Here is an 18,607-nt window from a genome sequence, read left to right as displayed (position 1 = left end):
AGGGGAGGGCACACTCAGACGTGGGTGCACTGAGGGGAGCATACACTCAGAGGAGCGCACACTCTGGGGAGTGCACGCTCAGGGGAGCACACACTCAGACCAGCGTGCACTCAGGGGAGCAAGCACTCAGAGGAGTGCACACTCAGGGGCGTGCAGACTCAGGGGAGCGCACACTAAGGGGAGTGTGCATTCAGGGGAGCATGCACTCAGAGGAGTCCACACTCAGGGGAGTCCACATTCAGGGGAGAGCACACTCAGGGGAACACACATTCAGCGGAGTGCCCACTCAGGGGAGAGCACACTCAGGGAAGCGCACACTCAGGGGGTACACACTCAGGGGAGGGCACATTCAGGGGAGAGCACACTCAGGGAAACGCACACTCAGACTAGTGCACACTCAGGGGAGTGCACAGAGGAGTGCACACTCAGGGGAGAGCCCACTCAGGGGAGCGAACACGCAGGGGAGCGAACACTCAAATGAGATCACACTCAGGGGAGCACACACTCAGGAGAATGCACACTCAGGGGAGCGTGCACTCAGGGGAGGGCGCACTCAGGGGACTGCTCACTCAGTGGAGTGCACACTCATGGGAGGGCACACTCAGGGAAACGTGCACTCAGGGGAGTGAGCACGCAGGTCAGCGTACACTCAGGGGAGTGCACATTCAGGGCAGCGCTCACTTAGGGGAGCGCACACTCAGAGGAGCGAATACTCAGGGGAGGGCACACTCAGACGTGGGTACACTGATGGGAGCATACACTCAGAGGAGTGCACACTCTGGGGAGTGCACACTCAGGGGAGCGCGCACTCAGGGGTGTGCACACTCAGGGGAGCACACACTCAAACGAGCATGCACACAGGGGAGTGCACACTCAGGGGAGAACACACTCAGGGGAGCGCACACGCACACGAGCGTGCACTCATGGGAGCACGCATTTAGGGGAGCATGCACTCAGGGGAGCACACACTCAGGGGAGGGCACACTTAGATGACCGTGCGCTTAGGGGAGCATGCACTCAGAGGAGCGCACACTCAGGGGAGTGCACACTCTGGGGAGCACACACACAGGCGAGCGTGCACTCAGGGGAGCATGCACTCAGGTGAGCACACACTCAGAGGAGCGCACACTCAGAGAAGCGCACACTCACAGGAGCACCCTCTCAGACAAGCGCACACTCAGATAAGTGCACACTCAGAGGGCCTCACACAAATGAGTGCACACTCAGAGGAGCTCACACTCAGGGGGGCGCCCACTCAGAGGAGCTCACATTCAGACGAACACACACTCAGAGGAGCTCACAATCAGAGGAATGCAGACTCATAGGAGCTCTCACTCAGACGATCGCACACCCAGGGTAGCGCACACTCAGAGGAGATCACACTCATAGGAGCACACACTCAGATGAGCTCACACTTAGAGGAGCGTTTGTTTTGTTCTTGTTTGTTTTAAGCAAACTCTGGGTTGATTTTAAAAGAAAGTAGGCTATCTCAACCTCATACCACCCCACCACCTGAGTTGTATACTGATAATTCTCTTGTTAAAAAACCGAGCAATTGCATTGGGATGTAATTTTATTATTGCTGGGCATCTGGGCATCATTTAATAGGTGCTTTGAAATTTTTTAAAGTGCCTGATAATAGAGTCATGATAGAGAAGTGTCCCTTGGATGTGTACAGTAGTATTGTAGCCCCTGGAATTTTGGAGTTAGCCATCGTCTGTACCAACCACACATTCTCCCACCCCATTTTCAGCTGAGGAAACAGGTTTGGAAAAGATTTGTTCAAAGACTCACAGCTGTGAGGAAGAGGGTCAGCATTAGGATTAAAATCAAGAGCCAAGTGGATGAGTCTTCAATGAGCATGTTCAGATTGAGGGGGCGAAGCATCATCAGGCCCCAGTGGGTTGTCAGGATCTGCAAACGTTCACAAGTGATTATCTTCAGTGTAATCCCCATGGCAATGTAGCAAAGTACCTGCCGTAACTGGATGAGAATGATTATTATGCTAGAGAAAGAAAGAAACTCCTAGGGACAGCTTGATTGAGGAGGGGTTGTTATGCTTGTCGCCTCACAGTGTAGGACACGTCAGTATAATCTCAGGGGATGAGCTACTGGGATGATCAATCAAAGATACTTTGTTTATAGCTTATCAGACCGATAACTCAAAAAGGTAGGGTATTCAATTAGGAAAAGAGGATATCAAATTGTCCCAGTTTGCAAACGACATGATAGTATATTTAGAATACCCCATCGTCTCAGCCCAAAATCACCTTAAGCTGACAAGCAACTTCAGCGTAGACTCAGGATTCAAAATCAATGTGCAAAAATCACAAGCATTCTTATATATCCATAACAGACAAATATAGAGCCAAATAATGAGTGAACTCTCATTCCTGATTGCTACAAAGAGAATAAAATACCTAGGAATCCAACTTACAGGGGATGTGATGGACCTATTCAAGGAGAACTACAATCCACTGCTTGATGAAATAAAAGAGGACACAAACAAATGGAAGAACATTCCATGATCATGGATAGGAAGAATCAATATCATGATGGCCATACTGCCCTAGATAATTTACAGATTCAACGCCATCCCATTCAAGCTACCAATGGTTTTCTTCACAGAATTGGAAAAACGATTTTAAAATTCATATGAAACCAAAACAAGAACCTGCATTGCCAAGATAATCCTAAGCCAAAAGAATAAAGCTGGAGGCATCACGCTACCTGACTTCAAACTATACTACAAGGCTACAGTAACCAAAATAGTATGGTACTGGTACCAAAACAGAGATATAGACCAATGGAACAGAACAGAGGCCTCAGAAATAACATCACATATCTACAACCATCTGATCTTTGAGAAACCTGACAAAAACAAGAAATGGGGAAAGGATTCCCTATTTAATAAATGTCGCTGGGAAAACTGGCTAGCCATATGTAGAAAGCTGAAACTGGATCCCTTCCTTAAACCTTATACAAAAATTATTTCAAGATGGATTAGAGACTTAAATGTTAGTCCTAAAGCCATAATAACCCTAGAAGAAAACCTGGGTAGTAGCATTCAGGACATAGACATAGGCAAATCTTCTTGAAAAAAACACCAAAAGTAATGAAAATAAAAGCCAAAATAGACTAATGGGATCTAATTAAACTAAAGAGCTTCTGCACAGCTAAAGAAACAACCATCAGAGTGAACAGGCAACCTACAGAATGGGACCAGACCAGAACAAACCGGATCAAACCGATGAAACCGGACCAAACTGGACCAAACCAGACCAGACTGGATCAGACCACACCAAACCGGACCAGACCAGACCAAACCTAAGCAGACCGGATCAAACCAGATCAAACTGGACTGGATCAGACCAGACCAAACTGGACCAGACCAGACCAGATCAGACCACACCAAACCGGACAAGACCAAACCAGATCAAACCAGACCAGACCAGATGAGACCAGATCAGACCACACCAAAGCAGACCTGAACAGACCAAACTGGACCAGACCAGACAAGACCAGATCAGACCCCACCAAACCGGAACAAACTGGACCAAACTGCACCAAACAGAACCAGACTGATTCAAACCACATCAAACAGGAACAGATGGGACCAGACCGGACCAGACCCAGAACAAACTGGACCAGACCGAACCAGACCGGATCAAACCAGATCAAACCGGCTCAGACCGGAACAAACTGGACCGAACATGACCAAAGCGGACCAGACCAGATGACACCAGACCAGACCAGACCAGACCAACTGGACCATACCGGATAAGACCACACCAAACCGGACCAGACCAGACCAAACCGGACCAAATTGGACCAAACCGGACCATACCGGACCAAACCGGATTAAATCGGACGAAACCAGAGCGAATCGCACCAAAGCGGATCAGACCACAACAAACTGGACGAGACCAGACCAGACCAACCGGAGCAGACGAGACAAGACCATATCAGACCAAACTGGACCAGACCAGACGAGAACAGATCAGACTAGACCAAACTGGATGAGACCAGATCAGACCGGACCAAAACAGACCAGACCAGACCAAACCGGAAGAAACCAGACCATACCAAGACAAACCAGACCATAGCAGACCAAACTGGATGAAACCATACCAAACCGAACCAAACCGGAGCAGACTAGACCAAACAGGAAGAAACCAGAACAAACTGAACCAAAACGGATTGGACCAGACCAAACCGGACCAGACCAGACGAGACCAGATCAGACCAAACCGGGCTAGACCAGACCACACTAAACCGGAACAGACCAGACCAGACTAAAGCTGACCAGACCAGAAGAGACTAAACCGAACCAGATCAGACCAGACCAAACCGGACTAAACCAGACCAGACTGAACCGGACCAGTCCAGACTAGACCAAACCAGACCAGATGAAACTAAACCAGATCAGACAAGACTAGAACATAACAGACTAGACCGGACCAGACAAGACGAGACAAGATCAGACTAGACCAAACCGGACCAGACCAGACCAAACCAGACAAGACCAGACCAGACCGGTTCAGACTGGATCAAACCGGATAAAACCGGATCGGACCGGAACAAACTGGATCAGACCAGATCAAACCGGATCAAATTGGATCAGACCGGATCAAAATGGATAAAACCGGATCAGACCACATCAAACCGGATCGGACTGCATCAAACGGGATCAAACCGCATCAAACCAGATCAAGCCAGATAAAACCGGATCGGACCGCATCTAACCGGATCAGACCGGATTGGAAAAAATCACACTGGAAAAAAACGGATTGCACCGGATCAAACAGGATAAGACTGCAATGAAACAGATCAAACCGGATCAGACCGGATCAAGCCGGATACAAACGGAAAAGACCGCATCAAAACGGACCAGAACGTATCAAAATGGAACAGATGGGATCGGAAAGAATCAGACCTGATCAAACCGGATAAAACCAAATCAGACGGGATCAAACCGGAGTCTGAGGGTGGGAGAGCACCACTTCCGGAGTCGCCAGGGCAACATAGGAAAATTCCCAATCCCCGCCTGCCGGGGCTGGATGGGGGACCCCTGCTGCCTGCGCGGCCTGGCTGGGCTGCAGCGGGGCGACGGCCCCTGCTCCCTGGCTCACGATAGCCCCCGGTGGGAGCGTCCAGGGCGCGCAGGGCACGTGGGGCGCGGGAAGCCCCGTCCCCCACGCCCCGGGGTGGGCGAAGGCCACCGGCGAGGGAGCGGGGGGATCCCCGCCGGGGGCCGCGTCGCCCAGGCCGCCTGCGTGCGCCGGTGCCCCGGCACCCTGGCCTGGGTGCCTGGCCCTCGGGTTCTGAAACCAAATCTGAATCCGGGACTCCGGGAGGCCCGTCTCTCTGGCCAGCTCTTCCCGGGTGGCGATGCCCGGAAAGCGATCCTGCTGGAAGGCTCGCAGGAGCAGGGCGGTCTGGGACCGGGTGACGGCGGTCCACTTTCGCCTGCCTTCCTGCGGGCCACGTTTCCCCGGCCAGGGCCGAGATTCCCGCCGGTGCTGCCTCAGCTGGCGTGATCTCTCGTTCTGAAACCAAATCTGGACCCTGGGCTCCGGAATGCCGATGGCCCGGGCCAGCTCTTCCCGGGTGGCGATGCCCGGGTTCGGGTTCCACTCGAAGCAGGCTCGCAGGGCCTCCCTCTGGCTCGGGGTCCAAACGAGTCTCCTTCGCCGTCCTCGTCCTCGGGCCTCCGCCGGGACGGCGCTGTCGCCAGGTGTCGGGAGAGCCATCGCGGGGAGACCCGGCCGGAATTCCGCCGACAGACACGGGCAGAGAGAGGCCGGCGGGCTCCCGTGCCCCTCAGTCGGCCTGTGCAGGGCGAGCAGGTCCAGCCAGGAGGCCGGCCCAGCCGGCCAGCGGCCCTTATAAAGGCCCACAGGCTCCACCCCTTCAGGAATGCCTGAGGAGCCCAGCGCCTGCCCGGTCTCGGAAGCCGGGACCCACAGGGCCCAGGTCACTGTGGCCTGGGTGTGGGTGGGGCCGGAGAAGCCCGGGAAGTGGGGAGTGGGGTGGGGGGAGGGGGGGAGGGGGCGGGGGGGCGGGGAGCGGGCTTCGGGGGCTGGCTCTCTGGGCCTCTCCCGGGTTTCTGCGGGGACTGGAAGCCGCTCTCGGGGCTCCGAGGGCGTCTTCAGCAGGCAGAAGCCAGCCCGGAAGGGTGGAGTGGAGTGTGGAACTGGACCCCCCTGTGAGAGTCTTGAGGTTTCCGGGCCCTCTCTCCGCGAAGGAGGCCGTGCCCGTGGTTGTCGCCGTTGCCATCATAGGCTCACACACGCACGTGTGTGGGTCGCGTTCACTTCCGTGCGGAAGGGCCGAGCGAAAGCCCGGAGAAAGACTGCATCCCCGGTGTCACGGCCTGACGATGGAGGCCTGCATCATGCAACGTAGGGGGAGTCTCCACTGTGGCCCGCTCCGGAGACAGGCCAGTAAAGCGAAGACACGGTGCTGGCGCTCCACGCCTCCCTGGAAGGTTCCGGGTCTCCGCAGAGCTCGGGAATCAAACCGTCAACACGGTCAGGCTTCCGGGGGCTTCAGAGACGTGAGCAACCGGCCCCCTGGCAGACGGCAAAGCAAAGCAACGTGGAATCCCGATTCGTGCCTCAGTCGTCCTGAGTGTGACTCCTGTGCGGACGGGGCTGCCCGCCTCGCGCTGCATTGCAGGGCTCAGCCTGGGGATGGGAGGTCTGTAAAGCATGCGGGTGAAAACCGGACGGCCACCCGAGTCTGGGTCTTTTCCCTGTGCGGACATGGTCGGTTCCTCGGGGAATGAGTGCGCCGCCGGCCGACGCGGCGGCCTTGGGCCCAGCCCTCTGCCCGCGCTGGGCGCTCGCCTGCTTCCCGGTGCGGGGGGGCGTGGGGGAGGGGTGGTCCTGTTGCTGCTGGAGGCCGGAGACCGCTTTTCCTCCCTGTCGGAGTCCCTCTGACCCTTGCTCCCTCCCGCCCCACCCCGTCCCTCCGTCGCTCCGTCTTCCCCTCCGTTCCCCACTCCCTCCCTCTCTCCGTCCCTCCGTCCCTCCCTCCCTCCCTCCCTCCCTCCCTTCCAACGTCCCTCCTCCGCGCATCCCCCGAGGTCTGGCTCTCATCTCTCCATGTCCGCCTGCCTTCCCCCCGCCTGGAGCGGTCAGCATCCCGGGTTCGTGTGGGATCTGGGGTGTGCATGTAGCCGCCAGGTGCTCCATGGAGACAGCGGGCAGGCTGCAGGGGCACGGGTGGGCGAGTGACGGTGGAGCGGAGGCACAGAGGAGGCGAGCCGCCGGAGGGAGAGCAGGCCCGGACGCTGCCCGGGCCCGGTGTTTCGGGGCATGGAGGTCTCCAACCAGCCGCCCAGTGCAGAACACGGTGGTGGTGCTGGCGGTCGTGGTGGGGGTGGGGGTGGGGGTGGTGTGTTTGGGTGTGTGGGTGTGTGGTTGTGTGGGTGTGTCGGGGGGTGTGTGGGGGTGTGCGTGTGGGCGCGCGGGTGCGCGCGCGCTGTGCTGGGGCGTGGGGTGGGGGATCAAGCGGGGTCGGGTGGTGGAAAAGCATGAGAGCTCTGCAGGGGCCGCTCCCAGAGCCTAGGCTGCTGCCCGCACACCCGCGCATGAGCAGCAGACGATCCCCCTCCTGGAACCTGGGCCGGCTCTGGAATCCCTGGGATGCTCAGCTCTCCTCGGTGTGGAGTCTCTGGCCGCCGCCGCCGCCGCCGCGCCCAGACCCGGAAGGCAGGAATGCCAGGCTGGTCAGCCCGGAGGGAAAACAGGCCTCTCCACACCGAGCCCGGTGCCCACCGCCAAAGGGAGGCCACCGCCCCGCCCCCGATCCCGTCCCAACCCCGGGTCCTAAAGCTCCTCCAGCAGAGCCCGGTATTCCTCCTCGCTGAGGAGTAGCGGTTCCAGCAAAGCGGGCTCTCCCACGTCCTGCAGCTCCGTCGGGGCCCCCGTTTCTAGCAAAGGTTGCGCCTGCTGCAGAAACTCGGGGGTCTTCAGGAGCTCAGCCAGCAGGCTGGAGGGGAGTGCAGACCAGACCAGCGCCCAGGCTCCTGGAGCGGTGGGGAGGGCGCCCGGATGGCTTGCATCTGCTCCCGCCCCGCGGAGGCCTCCTCCGGGGGCGCGGGACCCGGAGGCGGAGCTGCCCCGACTTGGGGCTCCCACGCCGCCCCGGCGACCTGGGGCCACTGGCCCCAGCCCCACCACGGACTCCCCTGGGACGTGGGCGGCGCGACCACACCCTGGCCCTGCGGCTCAGCTCCGGCGGGCCCAGGCTGTCCCACCGAGCAAGGGCCCGGCAGGCTGTGGTGTTGTGGGTGCTCCTCCCCCCGCCATTGGCTCGGGCTCGGAGGCCACCCCCGGGGAGTCTGAGGGTGGGAGAGCGCCCCTTCCGGAGTCGCCAGGGCAGCATAGGAAAATTCCCAATCCCCGCCTGCCGGGGCTGGATGGGGGACCCCTGCTGCCTGCGCGGCCTGGCTGGGCTGCAGCGGGGCGACGGCCCCTGCTCCCTGGCTTACGAAAGCCCCCGGTGGGAGCGTCCAGGGCGCGCAGGGCACGTGGGGCGCGGGAAGCCCCGTCCCCCACGCCCCGGGGTGGGCGAAGGCCACCGGCGAGGGAGCGGGGGGACCCCCGCCGGGGGCCGCGTCGCCCAGGCCGCCTGCGTGCGCCGGTGCCCCGGCACCCTGGCCTGGGTGCCTGGCCCTCGGGTTCTGAAACCAAATCTGAATCCGGGACTCCGGGAGGCCCGTCTCTCTGGCCAGCTCTTCCCGGGTGGCGATGCCCGGAAAGCGATCCTGCTGGAAGGCTCGCAGGAGCAGGGCGGTCTGGGACCGGGTGACGGCGGTCCGCTTTCGCCTGCCTTCCTGCGGGCCACGTTTCCCCGGCCAGGGCCGAGATTCCCGCCGGTGCTGCCTCAGCTGGCGTGATCTCTCGTTCTGAAACCAAATCTGGACCCTGGGCTCCGGAATGCCGATGGCCCGGGCCAGCTCTTCCCGGGTGGCGATGCCCGGGTTCGGGTTCCACTCGAAGCAGGCTCGCAGGGCCTCCCTCTGGCTCGGGGTCCAAACGAGTCTCCTTCGCCGTCCTCGTCCTCGGGCCTCCGCCGGGACGGCGCTGTCGCCAGGTGTCGGGAGAGCCATCGCGGGGAGACCCGGCCGGAATTCCGCTGACAGACACGGGCAGAGAGAGGCCGGCGGGCTCCCGTGCCCCTCAGTCGGCCTGTGCAGGGCGAGCAGGTCCAGCCAGGAGGCCGGCCCAGCCGGCCAGCGGCCCTTATAAAGGCCCACAGGCTCCACCCCTTCAGGAATGCCTGAGGAGCCCAGCGCCTGCCCGGCCTCGGAAGCCGGGACCCACAGGGCCCAGGTCACTGTGGCCTGGGTGTGGGTGGGGCCGGAGAAGCCCGGGAAGTGGGGAGTGGGGTGGGGGGAGGGGGGAGGGGGCGGGGGGCGGGGAGCGGGCTTCGGGGGCTGGCTCTCTGGGCCTCTCCCGGGTTTCTGCGGGGACTGGAAGCCGCTCTCGGGGCTCCGAGGGCGTCTTCAGCAGGCAGAAGCCAGCCCGGAAGGGTGGAGTGGAGTGTGGAACTGGACCCCCCCGTGAGAGTCTTGAGGTTTCCGGGCCCTCTCTCCGCGAAGGAGGCCGTGCCCGTGGTTGTCGCCATTGCCATCATAGGCTCACACACGCAGGTGTGTGGGTCGCTTTCACTTCCGTGCGGAAGGGCCGAGCGAAAGCCCGGAGAAAGACTGCATCCCCGGCGTCACGGCCTGACGATGGAGGCCTGCATCATGCAACGTAGGGGGAGTCTCCACTGTGGCCCGCTCCGGAGACAGGCCAGTAGAGCGAAGACACGGTGCTGGCGCTCCACGCCTCCCTGGAAGGTTCCGGGTCTCCGCAGAGCTCGGGAATCGAACCGCCACACCCACGAGGCCCTGCCTGCCCTGCTAAGGAATGCCTGCAGCGAGTCCTGAAAGCCCTCGTCTGCGCACCTGGCCTGTTGATGGTGTGCACGGGAGACAAATGAGCTCCCTTTGCCCCACCCTGAGCAGAGACTGGGCAGGAGGTGGCAGCACTGTCCCCCATGGTGCATCCTTGGTGCATGGAGGAAAGTGTGTTCACCCTTAAAACACAGCCCATCCTCTCAAAGGCAGGGTGACAACCACATTTACATCTGGAATCTTAAAAAAGGGCCCGTCTCCCTGAGAGAAGAATGGATGTGTGTGTGTACCTCCTTTTTTTTTTTTTTTTTTTTTTTTTTTTTTTTTTTTTTTTGAGACAGTTTCCCTCTGTCACCCAGGCTGGAGTGTTGTGGTACAATGTCAGCTCACTGCAAGCTCTGCCTCCCGGGTTCATGCCATTCTCCATCCTCAGCCTCCCGAGTAGCTGGGACTACAGGCACCTGCCACCACGCCTGGCTAATTGTATTTTTAGTAGAGACGGGGTTTCACCGTGTTAGCCAGGATGGTCTCGGTTTCCTGACCTTGTGATCTCCCCGCCTCGGCCTCCCAAAGTGCTGGGATTATAGGTGTGAGCCACCGCACCGGGCCATATGTGTGTACCTCTTTACAAGTCTTGCCCGACCTTTGCATTTAAAAATTATTGAAAAACTTAAGGATGTAACTGACAAGAACTTTATAGGTTTCTCCAAGTAACAATTTGGAAATGTTAAGTGAACCCATAATGTGTTTTATTTCTATGAGTCCCACACTTGGATTTTTAAATGTGGGCAAAACATCTGTATGTTCTTCAGCCTGATTTCCGTGGAATCGTGAATGAAACGTGCTGAAGTTGCCGTGCGGATTTTGTTATGTGGCGGTGACATGTGGGGGCTGGTCATTAAACAACTGGAGTGATCCCTGTCCTTTCTGTGCTCCTGTTGGACACTAGGCACGTGCTTGGGTGTTTTCTGTGTGTGGACAAGATGAGGACAGAATTTCCAGATTCACACGGTGGTATCTTCTCCCTTTTCTGTTAAAACATGTCTTCTGCTGCTTCTACATAGACAAAATGTTTCTTTCTCTTGCCTGTCTACATAAACGCTGTTTAACAAAAACTGTATTGTAGACATGTGAAGCTGAATTCCGCATGATAAAGCAGATAGAGATGACTGAGTATACCGTTTTGTGGAAGTAAGGTTTAAAATGATTTTTAGCTTTTTCCCTGAAACAGGGAATAATTTTAATTTTTTCCCTGAGATAGGAAATAATGATAATTATTATCATTATTATCATATAATTATGATAATTAATGATAAAATAATTATCATTATTTTAATAAAATAATAATTAAATTTTCCAATTTAATTGTTAGATTATATTTAACTATTAGATTATTCATATATTGCAAGGGAAAAAGGAACTCAAACACCCCATGTACCCAAATGAAAATTTAAAGGGTATGGGTGAATTCATTTGAACTCCTTTAATTTGTTTTTGTTTGTTTGTTTTTGACAGTCTCACTCTGTTTCTCAGGTTGGGTGCAGTAGTACAATGACGGCTCACTGCACCCTCAACCTTCTAGGTTCAAGTGATTCTCCTGCCTCAGCCTCCCAAACTGCTGGGATTTACAGGCGTTAACCACCACACACAGATTATCACCTCTTGGAGACTAGCTTTGAGTTTGGGCATTCACTGAACCATATTTTGGTTAATTCTCAAAGTTTGTCACTATCTTTAATTTGCTAAAAATCTACATGTATTGTGAAATGCATTACATTTCCTTAGCATTCACGGATTCCCTGTTAGTGGGGCAGAGACGCAGAAGGGCAGAAGGTGTTCGGACATAATCAGGGTTGCAGTTGAGTGCTTGCCCCGAACACACTGGGGCTCTGGGCTCTGTGGCCTTACGGGGGTCCTCTGTCCACTGAGGGGCCGGATTACCCGGAAGGTCCCTCCAGCCTCTGCCATTTTGCCCTTTTCAGGTTAACATCTCATCGTTGTCCTGGACAGCACTGCCATTCATTCACTGACCCACGAGTGAACAGCTGGTCAGTGGCCAGTGCTGCTTCCTTCAGCTGGGAGGTGGTGATGTGATAACACTTCCTTGGAACTTGGTTCTTGGTGTGTATTAAGGGTTCAGTTGTATGTTTCTTTTTAATCTGCACCTCTGAATTGGTCTTTTGATTGCAAAGAGATTGCTTACTGGATTTGTTTCTAACTATTTCGTGGATAACAGGAGAACCTTGTTTATCTGCGTGTTCATTTAATGTGTTTTTGCCAGGCATTTAAATGGCTGTGTTAGCCCTTATCCCACTTTCTGTGTGTGGTGGAGTCATTGAAATCATTTATGTGAAGTCTTTCTTCTATTAAGGCCAGAGGACGTGGGGTGGTGTCTCCCTAAACTAGGGGGAAATGACTTGTTATGCCCTCCTCCCTGGGAACGCTGGTGTTTCCAGGTCTCTGAACTTGGCTCCCACACTGGGAGAGTGGCTGTGGCTTCTGGAGCCCGTTTTGTGCGGGACTGACTCCTTCACTTGCTTTATTCCCCATGGTCTTTGCTGCTTTATGATGCAGGGATGAGGAAGTTGGGCCCGGGGGCCTTGTCTGTGCCTGAAGGGCCCGATGCAGAAACACCTCGTGGGAAGGATGTTCCTTGAGGGCAACTTTTGGAGTCTTTTCCTACTTTTAACTGAGAGGTAGCTATTCACATGGTTCTATTCTGCTAGTGTGTTTCAAAATAATTGGTGTAGAGTTACGAAGATGTCCAAAACACCCATGATCCACTCCGGGCCAGTGCCAGACATTGAGCTCAGATGCATTCAGACCACATTCAGATGCCAAAGATTCTTGTTTGGTTATTCTCAAACTTATGAGAATCTAAAACGCGAGCCACGGTATGGATTTTCTCTTGAGCTCCCATGACTTTGCCTTGTATTTTGGGCATGAATGACTTCATCAAGGGGAGAGAATTTGAGGAAGGAGCCTCTGAGGCTAGGAGGGGGTGGGAAGGGGTGGTGGGAAGAGGAGGGAAAAGGAGCTGTAGAGGGAAGAGCCAGGCTGGGGCTGTGGCATCTCCTCATGTTGCTCCCCCATCCCTGGCACGAGGCCCCAGGGACTGACTGATTTTCCCACAGGAAACGTGTTTGATTGCGTGTCTGTTTTGTGGGCTGGCCATTTGGATTGAGGGAATGTCCGTGTTGTGATTCCTTATTGATTCGAAGGTTGAAAAGGTTTGTGCTCAATACACGGGTCTCTTGGTGCGATGAGAAATGTGATCACAGCTGCCTTCAGGGTGGGGAGAGCCCTTGAGGCTCTCAGTGGTGGCCGGTGTCGGCCTTCGTTTCCCTGGGTGAGCTGCCCTCAGGGTGGGAAGGGAGGTCCTCGGTGGTGGCCGCTGTTGGCCTTCGCCTCCGTGGGTGAGTATTGCTCCATCCCCGGCTCTCCGACTCCTTGCCTGGCATCTTCATCGTTGGAATAGCAAGGGAAGGACTCAGGGCACCCAGGGACCTCAGGGGGTGTAAGCTGTGTCCTCGTGTGGCCCCAGTTGTGGCCAGTGATGTTATTCTCTTTAACCTCAGGCTTATTTTGTATGAAAACACAAAGGGACAGAAGTAGTTCAAGGGCCTCTAAAGACTTATGTAATTGTTAAGAGGCCTACTTTTATGCTTTCTTATGTATTAAGAGCAAATCATGAAACAAACTCATTTCTGTTTGAAGAAATCTTGACGATTCTCATTTTTGTGGCAAGCAACATTGATTCTTTGCTTAGTGAGCGTTAGTGCCCTCCTGCCCAGTGCTGCTCCCTGGCGTGTCCTCACACACAACTCTGTCCATTGGTCTCCATTCACCTTTCCGCCTAGAATTGTAGGAGGGGTGCTAGGATCTTAGGGCTAGAAAGAAACTCTGAAGACCACTTTTAGGGGCGGCTTCTGGTCAGGGCTCTCCAGAGAGACAGCCAGCCGGGTGTGCCTGTGTCTCCAGCGGGAGGGCTGTTGCAGGGGCTACAGAGTCCAAGAAGCCCCAGGACCCACAGCCTGCAAGCTAGAATCCTGGGAGGGTGTGGCTTGAAGACTTGAGAAGCGGAGGGTGCAGATCCCATCCGGGTCTGAGGAGCTGAGACCCAGAAGCACGGGCTGCAGAAGACAAATGTCACTGACCCATCAGCCAGACAGGTGGAGTGAACCCAGTTTTCCCCGCCTTGCTGTTTTACTCGGGCCCTGGGTGGATGAGGTGGTGTTCCCCACACTGGCCAGGATGGGTCTCCAACTCAGTCCAGAGGCAAACATGCATCTCACAGAAATAATGCAGAACCAGCCATCTGGGCACCCTGGGCACGCTCAGGTTGATGCACAAAACCAACGCCGCGCGTGGCCCTGACGTCTGCTTGTTCGCATCACTCCACGCACATTGCTCGGTCATCGCCTCGGTGAGTTTGTAAGCTCGTTGTGTGGTTCTGGGGCTCTTTATCCCGGTGGTGGTGGTGGTGGTGGTGATGACAGGCTCCCCACTACCCCAGCTCAGGTATGGAAGGTGATGGCATCAACGGCTCCTTGTTTCTCAGACACTTGAGCGGGTGCTCTGTGCAGCCAGTTCCACCTGCAGCAGCATCTGTTCCCTATGCTGATGCCATTCGGAGTGTGCGCCTCCCTTCTGTTGAGGGTGCAGCCTTCTTTCAGAGAAGAACTCTGTCCTGTTCGCCTATATCTCCTGTGGTGTATCTCATGGTTGAATAAGTAGCTATAGTAAACCTCGGTGGCTGAATGATAGGTTCATTAGAAGGAAAACTTTATAATTTTTTTTCTTTTTGGGATGGAGTTTCACACTCAATGCCCAGGCTGAAGTGCAATGACATGATCTTGGCTGATTGCAAACTCTCCCTCCCGGGTTGAAGTGATTCTCCTCCCTCAGCCTCCCAAGTAACTGGGGCTATAGGCGTCTGCCACCATGCCTGGCTAATTTTCGTATTTTTGTTAGAGACGGGGTTTCACCATGTTGGCCAGGTGGGTCTTAAACTCTCGACCTCAGGTGATGCACCCACCTCGGCCACCCAAAGTGCTGGGATTACGGCCATGAGCCACCACACCCAAGAACTTACTACCATTTTTTTTTTTAATCATAATGGGCTTGTTAAATGCTTACGTTAATGTTTATTTTTAAAAATATTATCTGTGACCTTTCAGCTTTTCATAGCACTTCTCGTGTGAATATTTTAGAAAGGCCCTTTACTCGTGGAGGAGAAGCAGTTATCCCTTTCAGCAGAGGGAGATGGAGGAACACGCCCTGGTGGGTCTGAGCACAGGTAGTCACCCCAGCCTTGGTGCTTGCTTAGGTCTGTTCTCCGTTCACCATAGCCGCATCCACTCTCATTGTCAGCTTAAAAATAAGCTTTTTCCTCTTTCTAATCAGAACAGTTAGTTTGTTAACCATCACGTTAAGGTATCGAGAATGATGGCTTTCAGGCCTCAGATATGACACAAGTAATAAATGCAGCTGACCCTGAACAACATGGGTTTTGAGCTTCGAAGGATCACTTATGTTAATTATTTTCCAACCAACCCTTACTGAAAACACCTGGCTTTGTGGAGGGCTGACGTTTCCTACATGCGGTTTCATAGGGTGGCCGCCGAGTCCTGTGGATACGTAGATTTGGGTAAACTCGGGGGGTGTTCTGGAATCCATGTCCCTGTGTATACAGAGGGACAACTGCAGCTTTTTAAAAGTTTGTGTCCTGCCTTGTCCTAAAAAGGCTCCAAGGTGGATGCAAAATTATTTCATCCTTTTGGTTTTCTTGGTGGGATACTGATGTTTATTCTTCAGTGTCTAAAATCCTGAGTGAACAGAGTTAGTGCTTCAGGAACAAAGCCAGTCTGGAAACACATATTGAGATATCCACCTTTTTGTCATGGTTTCACAAAAGGCCATGATCATATTTTATTTGGTTGAACTGTAGGAAACTGCCAGTATTTGCTGTTTTTGGCCTACAAAATGGCAAGTTTGTACGATATTAAAAACCAAGGCTTCCTGGATGGGGAAAATAGGAATCGGTGAGAACCTGAAGTTGTCTGTCATGGCCTCTGAGTCACAGGTAAATAAACCTGTGTGAGGGGAAGTTGGCTGTACAGTATTTTCCTTCTGTTTTGAGACTGTCAGAAAAAGGAAAGTTCCATTGCGTTGGGTCCCTTTTCCTCACCTTTGCTGCAGAGGGGACTTGCCATTATTCCTCTTGTTTCCAGTGCTCAGGAGGTTGATGCCACATAGAAGACCTGCAGGTCGATGGATGTGAAACTGGCAACGGACACGCTGTGCACCTTGGGATGCATCTGAGAAGTACGTGCTTGCAGCAGGTCTGAAGTGAGGACGTGTTCCATCTCCTCTCCCTTCTCTGGCTTTGCAGGCCTTTGACGTTGGTCCTGGAAAGTGAAATTAGTTAATGCTGATTTAAGCTCCAGGTCAAAGCCGGGGGACCGAAGAGACCCGCCCTTCACTCGGGGTGTGAAGCCTTGGGCCCCCCATTAGGAGGCAGCAGGGACTCGAGAAAGCCGCACATGCCCTCCAGTTCCCTTATGTTGAAATTTTTTGTACTCGGCCATGCCAAGTCATTTGGGAGGTAAATGGGGGTTTCACATGGGGGTGTGCAGTATTCTTAGGTGTCAGGTGCGAGAGTTGAATTTGTAGAAGCTGTGCGGATAGGAAAGGGCCTCAGGGAGTGCTGTTTACACGGAGCCAATTTAACGCGAGATCTGTGTTCTGCCTGGGACCGTGTCTGACCGGTGTCTCCCAGTCTGCAACAGGACGTTGACGTGACTCGGCGCCATCGTCCCACTCTGTGTAGACATCTGAGGATCTGTGCATGGCTGCTCTGTGAGAATGAGTTGTGATAATGAACTGAGAAACAGTGAACAAACCCTGAATTGGTTAGCACTGGTTCCACGGCCACTTCTGCCGTGGTTGGGGTCATTCATAATAAAGTGTGCTGGACTCCTATGCAGAGCTCTGAATTTCAGAGGCCCTTTAACTCGGCAGCTAACCAGTCGCTTCCTTCAGAAGACATTTGAGTCCCCTTTACCTACCAGGGTGACCCTGGGAGTTTGAAGATGAGTGAGACAAGCCCTCTGTGTCGTGGATTTTACTGTCCAGAGGGGAGACAGATGTGTTTGGTGAAGGGGGCCCTATCAGAGGTCAGCGCACGTCAGTTTCATTTCTTCAGCACTTGTTGTGTTCAGGTGGTGCCCCGGGCCACGTGCAGAGCATGTGGGGACACTGCCCATGGCATCCCAGGCACAGCTAGCATCTGCGCCATCTTCATACTTGGCTTGAGTTTTGGGGAAGTACCAAGGATGGCTTCTGCCTTTGCTGGAGAGAGTTGGAAGTCAGGGCAGCCCTCCACAAGGAGATGATCGCCAGCTGATTCCTTAAGAAAGAGAGGTGGTCCCTACATGGGCAGAGCAGGGCAGCATGCACAGACCAGGGTGTGGGGTCTGGGGCATGTGCATCTGAGTGGGGTCTGCTGGGAGACAGCAGGGGTGAGGTGTAAAGGCAGTTGGAATTGACAGGATAAATTATCACTAAGGCGATGCTGGGAAAACATAAAATTGGGACTCTCTGGGGTAAACGTGGACTTAGGGTGACCCTGGGCGTGGGTATTTTCAGGCTCTGAAGGCAAAGATTTAGGAAATTGGGGCAGAGCTGAGCCCCAGATGAGGATGAAGACCACCCTTGGGATGTTGAATGAGACAGGGGCGGAAACCCAGTGAAAGGCAGCAGAGGAGACTGGTGTCCTCAAAGGCCCCGTGGGGCCTGCCTCTCAAAGTGCTGGGATTACAGGCATGAGCCACTGCTCCCTGCCAATACTTTTAAAATTTCTAAGCTACTCTCTCTCATACCCACTCCCGTATTTTTTTTTTTTTTTAAGACTAGGTTTATGGCTATATTTTTTCCAAGGGAACCAAACAGTTACCTGTTTGAAGTACAAATAACACCGTGTTTAAAAACCGAAAATGCCAATTTGCATAGAAGTTTCCAAATACCCAGTTGGTTTGAGCCTTGCATTGCAGTGTCACTACCTGCTCTTAAATTTCTACACGATGTATAGATAGCGAGGCAGGGATGGCTCGTACATCTTCAGGTTTCGATTCTACTAACTTGAGCTATATTTTCATTTATTTTGGCACATCTGTGGGTGTGACAAGGCTAGGGTATTTATTTTGAAGCTTGTCCAATAACAGTTGGGAAGATTTTCACATTTTTAGAATTTTCATAGTAATAGTTATAATTTACAAAGAATTTAAAATTGTGTAGTCATTATTTTGCTTTTTTCTAGATATGCCCTGAAACAGGGTTGCTAACTATCATTCTACATCACAGGATTCAGAACAGGACCATTTTGTAGCAGACGCCTGTAATCGAGGAATTCCGCCTAGTCAGTTGACTTTAAACTTGTTTAAAAGGTTTTCTTTATCCTAGTTGGCACCTGTGGCTATAGTTTGTTTTCACTGCTGAAGAATATTCCATGATGGAAACTGTAATTCATCTGTTTTTCATATCGGTGGACATTTGGATTATTTTGGGAGGGTGTGTATGTCTATTCAGCCTTCGTTTTTTCAGGATTTTTTGTAGAAGATAACGTAACAGTGTAACATCCTCTGCTACGGAGCCAACACGAACCCTGATTACAGCCACACAGACTCACACACA

At 53.9% G+C, this 18,607-nt stretch overlaps 1 pseudogene; it reads right to left on the bottom strand.

Moving 5' to 3' along the window:
* Positions 1–7,939: 7,939 nt before the first annotated feature.
* Positions 7,940–14,332, bottom strand: LOC140711145 (uncharacterized; annotated as a pseudogene).
* Between the last annotated feature and the right edge of the window lie 4,275 nt (positions 14,333–18,607).

This window comes from Chlorocebus sabaeus, unplaced genomic scaffold, assembly GCF_047675955.1.
Source record: "Chlorocebus sabaeus isolate Y175 unplaced genomic scaffold, mChlSab1.0.hap1 unalloc_scaffold_219, whole genome shotgun sequence".
NCBI classification, from domain to species: domain Eukaryota; kingdom Metazoa; phylum Chordata; class Mammalia; order Primates; family Cercopithecidae; genus Chlorocebus; species Chlorocebus sabaeus.
This window is presented reverse-complemented; position numbering and strand designations above follow the sequence as displayed.